This window comes from Manis javanica, chromosome 5 (assembly GCF_040802235.1).
Source record: "Manis javanica isolate MJ-LG chromosome 5, MJ_LKY, whole genome shotgun sequence".
NCBI lineage: Eukaryota > Metazoa > Chordata > Mammalia > Pholidota > Manidae > Manis > Manis javanica.
Window position 1 is genome coordinate 138,839,789 of NC_133160.1, and position 7,310 is coordinate 138,847,098.

Below are 7,310 nucleotides of genomic sequence, written 5' to 3' on the forward strand. Positions count from 1 at the left end.
TTGAAAATAAAAGGCACAGATAATCTGACTAGAGATGTTAACTTTTTTGTATCTTTTTCCAGTGTATATGAATATGAGGTGCTCAGATGCTCACAAAATGACACTGTCCAGCCTCTTGCATTTAAAGGAAGAGGACAGGAATGCCTAGCTTTTGTTAATGGGATGTGAGCAACAGTGATGCATCATTTGTAGACCAAGGCAATTAAGACATGGGCAATAAAACTGTCCATGTAATTTCTCTTCTTTCTCCATCCATTAGCTGGATGGCCCCAGCAATCTTAAAGCCAAATACTGAGTGTATCAGAGTAGCAGAAAAATTCACAACTACCATCACCCTGCATAGGACTATGTCATGAAAAATATAAGCCTTTATTGTATTAAGCAAAGAAGATTGAAATTTAAGGAATGATTGTTATAGAAGCTATCATTACTCAATCTAACTAATGGACTTTTATATATAATCATACTGCATTTATTTAATATCTTGCTTTTTTCATTCAGCATTATATAGTGAGTCATTTCATATATCTTTATTTCTATGAGCTTTATGTGTATATTAGAAGTCCTAATAGCTGTACCATATTTCATTTTACTCTTTCTGGACTGCTAGATGTTAAAATTATTTAAAATATTTAGTAACGCTATAGTGAATATTCTTGCTCAAAACTCAGTGTACATATCCAAGTAGTTCTTTAGTATAAATTCTACTGGGTAAAATTGATAGGCTGAGAATTTTTTAAAATGTAAAGCTTTAGGTACAAACTGCCAATTACTTGCAAGGAAAGCTGTATAATTTACACTTTCACCAGTAGATGAGTTCCTGTTTTACTGTACTCTTGCCAGTATCAACATTGAATATTATCAATTTTCAATAATTTTCACTTGGCCAAATTGAAAGCAGTCTATGTCATTGATGTTATTGTTTTCTAGCTTTTGAACACTACTGATGATGTTCATTCTGAATATTTTCTTCATATTGAACTCTTACTGAAGAGAAAGATGGAGTAAAATGAGAGACTCTACCTCATGGCTAATCAAATTGGAAACCAAACATTAAAGAATTCTATAGGGTGCCAGAAAATAATGAGAGGAGAGTGAAGTGCTGGGGGTTAGGAAGCTGTATCAACTATATCTAACTGACAATATAAAATGGCTTTAACTTGGCAAAGTAAAAGAGTATATAGTCAGAGTATATAACAAGTACTTCAGAGAAGAAACACTTATTGGGGTGGAAGGAAAATAACAATGCAATATTACATCCAAATATCCAGATCTTTTAGAATATACAGTAGCTAGTGGAGAGGGCATAGATATTAGCCTAATCAAAAAAAAATGAAATCCGATTACTCTTTTTGTCCCAAGCTTCCTATTTAATCTGCCCCAGCTCTAGTTTTCTAGGCTTTTCAGTTGGAAAGTATGCTATAACATGAGCAAGATATTTGAGTCAAAGGAACTGTGTTTCAAATTCTAGCATACCTTAGTGAGAATGTTCTGCTCACCACTCCAACCTTCAATTTTACCAAAAGTAGAGTGGAGACAGTATCTACTTGTATTTGCAAACATCTAGAACATAACATTCAATATGTCTGTGATGGTGTGCACATATGCCCTCTGTCCTATAGATAAAAATAACTGATTTTAGCCTGAATAAGGCAAGACAACGGCTATACAAGATCACAGTCAATAAACATATTTGAAGCATAGAAAGAATTCAATAGAGTGACTAGAGAGTTTGTGATATTTTAAATATATGTTAAATATATATACATATAGTGTGTGTGTGTCTATACATGGATATATACAAGTGTGCATATATATGCATATATAATATTTTTAAATAATGGGACTAGTTAAGAGTCCTCTCTTTCAGTGGTGAACTGAAAGTCCAGTAGCCTGGAACCAGTCTTCCACGAGTATAAAGAATATCTACTAGTGTAAGAAGATACATGCCCAATATAATATACCCTTGATAATTGTATTTCACACACTCACTCTAAACTAAAATAAAAATCAAGCTGTTCTTTTCAGTAGATAAATCTTTGCCACTCTTCTTCATTCAGGCAATGAGTGAGTATTCTGTAAGTATCTATTGAGTGCCACCCAAGGATAATACATTTCAAGACACTATGGTGAATATAAAAATACATAAAATTATGTCCATGCTTTCCATTAGTAACATATACTAAAGAAAATAGCTAGAGTTCAATGCAGTGTATTTAAAGCTCATACAGAATCCCTCCTCCCTGAAATAACCGAATTTCTAGTCATCACCAATTTAAGACATCAACACTATTCTCTGTTAACAATTTGTTCCCAGCTGCTTAATGTTAATATAGCAACTTCTAACTACTCATTTGCAGTTTTTCCCAGTATAATATTGATATTCCTAGACTTACTTATTTTTCTAGGTTGGTATCCTCCCTTCAGCAAGAATTTCCTTCTCTTCCTTCATATGCACTCTTGCAATCATTTAGTCATTTAACAATGTGTATTGAGTACCTACTAAATGTCAGAGAGCTGTTGGATTTATACAGGTGAACAAATAGGCATGTTCCCTGCCTTTAGAGGTAGATAATACACAATAAACAAAGATATAATAAAAATTATAACTAGCATTATTACAATTAAAAAAAAGGGGCTCTAATGAGAAATTATAAAAGACAGGAGCCTACTTTACCAAATAATCACAATAAATTCCTCTGAAAGGAGACACAAAACTAGGGTCTCCCAAAATTAGGAGAGATTGGTCATATAAAGGCTTGAGGTGGGCAGGTGTAGTTGGAGATATTTCCTCAGCTGCAGTGGTGTGTGTAAAGGGAAGGCACACCACTCAATTTGTTCAAAGAATTTTTAAAAGTCAGATGATTGAACACAAGTATGAATCTCATTCTACAAAGCTCTTCTCAAAAGAGGACAATACTAGCAAGACCTTTCTTTCCTAATGTGACCCTTACTTTATGCAACAACCTCAAAACATAAAAAAAAACCATACACAATATTACCAATATAGAAATATTTCAAATATTCATAAGGTTTGACACCATGGGCACCTATTCATTTAAAATAATAAATTGTAAATTCCAAAAGCTATATAAAGGATAGAATTTTGCATTAATAAAACTAGAACTACTTTGGAAAATACTGTTAATTGTGAATCCAAAGGAAAAAATTCCCATAGAAATGCTAGACTTAGGCCTGAATATTTCTTGTTGATATCAGCCTTTCAGTCAGAATATCTAATAATAATTTCCTTTTTATGGAGAAAGCATGACATCACAATACAATTATCCTTTTCCCTGTCTCCAAATATTGGCCTACATGCTATTTTGCATGTGATTGCCATTGTATGGTGAGAAACAGTTTTAACCTTATTCATGGTTTTTTGGAGTATAATTTTTTTAAATCCCTTGAATCATACATGTAATATGTGTAAAATGCATCCATTTGCTGTGTTTTATGACTATCACATCCACCATTTCATTTCTTGACCTTGAAAACACTAAAAATTGTTTATTGAAAGTGAAGAAGAAACTGCTCATCATTGGCAAAACAGTTGACTTTCCTCCAGCCACAAGTCTCTGGATAGGTCATAAGGCCATCCCTGAGTGCTAGGCTCAGATCTACTGTTTGCATGGGAAGAACCGATCAGTTCTTATTTCCTTACATTGCTGATTAGAGTGGAGAAAGATTTGCTAACCATCACTGAAATAGGGAAAATAAGCTATCGCTGAAACTTTTTCAGCTTACAGAATATTGAACGTTTGTTAACCAACAAGAATTCACAAATCAAAATCCACAGTTCAATTATTAATTTGAAGTGCAGAGAACTTCTAGTCAAAAACTAAGTGCATTAAGGAAAGTGTTCTTTGGAAACAGGACTATTGTCTTATTATATAATAAAAATGGATGATTTCTTACTATACAGATTAATGATTAAGAATGGAGGTTGCTAGTATGCACAATGCTGAGTTTGAATCTTGGATTGGCCATCCTCCAAATGACCTTGAATTTCAGTTTCCTCATCTTTCAAATAGTAGTTCCTATTGCATAGAGGGTTTGGAAAGATTAAACAGAATGATGTATACAATGCATGTAGTATGCTGCTCAACAAGTGATAGCTACAGACTCATCAGTTACTTAAACTTACCTAAGTATACATACTGTTTGTAAGACAGGGAAAACTATAGAACCGAATCACCATAATTAACTGACAGGGAATCAAGGCAATACCATTCTATTTCTGGTCTGATTCTACTGATTCTAGGTTTTCAACGTTGAACCAATGTGTCATCACCTAGACAATGGAAAAGGACTCTAATTTTCAGCACCTTATTCACTCTGTACGTGTTTGGACTGAGAGTTTACAACATATTAAGTGCCGTACTGGGCACAGGGGGTTTCAGTGCTGACTTATATCCTGTCATTATGGATCCTGAAAGGGCATGGCTGCTCAGCTATGGACTCAACACATCCTCAGACTCAGCTATGGACTCAGCACATACCCAGCATTTTTGTTGGACAATTACATGAACTCTCTAAAATTAAAACAACCACAGGTGAAGGAGGATCAATAAAGAGTCCCCAGAACAACAACATCCCCAAGTACACCTTTACAGTCCAGTTTTCATCTTTGATTCCTTCACTATATCCTAGAGTTAATATAAACAGTTCTCAGAGAAATATTTTAGAATTAAAATTAGCTAAGTTAGATTTTAATGTCAGAAAAAACTGACCTCACATTTAGGAGACAAGTAAATAACAACTAACATTACTTCCATCTCTTTCTGTCCTGCTCTCAATCCATATGTGAAGTGGGATGTGTTTATTTACTCTTCAGGCAAAATATCTGAGTCATATAATGCTATTGGTGTGTTTAAAGGCATCATCTATACTACATTTGAAGTTGTTGAATGTTAGAGAGTAAATAGTATACTCTGCCTACAGAAACCAAGCCCAAAAAGAAATAAAAGAGCAGTGAATCAAGTTTAGCTATGTGGATGCTGAATACTTGACTTAGCTGCCTTCAATTTATAAACACCAAGTGATTCAAACATTCATTCCACTTAGCACCAAGTAGCTATAAACTCAAGCTTCATTCTTGAACATGAAACAATGATTTCTCTGTATCTCCTCTTGTATAAGGAGTTTCTTGTGTATTGCATGAGTAAGATCTTCACATTGGGAGAAAAAAATAATCACTTTTTTATCCTTCCCCAGTCACAATTGTCATTATGTAGAATATAAATAAATATAGTAGATTTTTAAATTCATTGCATTATTACTCCAGGATATTAATGTATGGATTCAACATCTCCTAATTCCTAATAAATAGATAATCAGTGAATGAAATTATGCACTTATATTTTTAATACATGGGAAGTCCACTTCTCAAAATTCTGCCTGGAACCATATCAAAAGCAAATCCAACAGTCATGGGATGGAGAAAAGTTCAGACAGGATGTATGAACAGGCACTTCAGAATAAAGATTCATGAATAAAGCATTAAAAATACTGAGTCAGACCTAGAAGTGCTCAAGGTATTCTATTAAATATCATAAAGAACAGTTTGTTCTTGAGATATTTATGGAATCAGGGTAGAAACAAGAGAACAGGAAAATAGAGTTACAGTATCAGAAACATCAGCCTTAGAAACTAACAGCAGTTTTCCAATCAGCAGATTTCAAAAGAATGTTAGTACTGAATGTGGTAGCTTAGAAGTGTAAATCCCTAAAGTGTCAATTTATTTTTCCATATGAGAATGTGCTTGTAGGAAGTGTAAAGGTCCTTAAGAATTTTCAAATCTATTGAGATAAAATGACAACACTCTCAGAAACTACCCACTGATAAATCTTTCTTAGTCATTGTTTTAAATTGATGAAAAAGTAGAAAGTCAAGAGAAACATGCAAACTGATCAGAAATCCTTATCCTGAGACAGTCTTCCTGCATTATTCTTGTGGTTGCATATTTCTTAAAATCATTGCAGGTTTAACATACATTATCTTTTACCAACAAATGCCATAACTTTAAAATGATTGGCCTTTCCAAATTAGAGTATCACAAATTTTATTTCATAATCACATTGTCCTTTTTTTCTTTCAGGACCACAATGTTAGAATAGAGCCCTGGGACAAACTAATTCCATTTTGCTATCATCATTGCCATGGCAACAGGGGACTGTTGATTCTACTGTCTGAGATGAAGGTTAAAACAGGCAAAGAGAGGAAAAATGGGGAGACAGAAAGACAGAAGAAAACCCTGTGCTCATTTAGAGAACTAGAGATGTTTTTATTTTTTCTGATGGGATTGTAGTTTGGGCCCACAAATAAACTAGAAAGTTATTTAAGGGCACATGAGTGGCACCTGAAAGAGGCCAGAAAGTTCCCCTGAAGAAAAGGCATGACGGGATATGGATTATGAGCTCTGTGACTGAAAAAGCACATCACTTGGAAAGCACAGAGTCCAGTCAGGTCTCCCAAAGTGCCAGTTATACACTGAAGAGAGAGCTTTTGCCGATATATGTTTTTTTGCATCATCTTTTGCAAAATGAGTTTATGCAGTTTTCAAAGCTTTTGCATACACAGACTTGGAACTCTAAGATAATCTGACTTATGTGGCTTTGACCTGCTCTGTTTGCAAAAAGGATCTTTTTCCAGTACGAATGAATATATGTCATATTAAAAACTAAATTAAAATGCATGAATCATTTATATTGACTGTCTGCCATTAGATGATTATGCACAGAGAATATTTCAGGTAATCCTTGCTTTCAAGGAGTGTATCTTCCTGAGGGGAACAAACTACAAATAAATTAAATCATGACAAAGATAGGGATACATGTATAAACTGAGTAAAAGATCAGTCCTTTTGGGTTAAAGCTACCGTGATAGGATATGGATCACTATGCCTGGTCTGCCTCCTCCTTTTGCGCAAATTGCAGTGCCTGGGGTTCACTCCTGCTTTGTGGCTAAAAGGAGGATGAGGTGGGTAAAATTTGTTGTATTTTGCCAATGTCAAGGAGAGAGTGTCGATCTGGGATATGAGGGAATAATGGAGTGATATCTTGGTATATGTCTCCCTCTTGGAACCCTGAAATGGTTTGAAGCCCTAAGTTTGCAGGGGTGGCAGCCAGAAGTCCGGGGTCTATTGGAAGACATGACAAACTCTAGGGATAAGCCTTACTGCTTTGGGACCCAGGAAAAAAATGACATGAGGAGCTGAAGGGACTATGGTCCCCTCTTCTACATAAAAACTCTGCATCTCTGACATCCTGGAGAGTGGTGATCGCTGAGAGGACCAGATGATAACATCC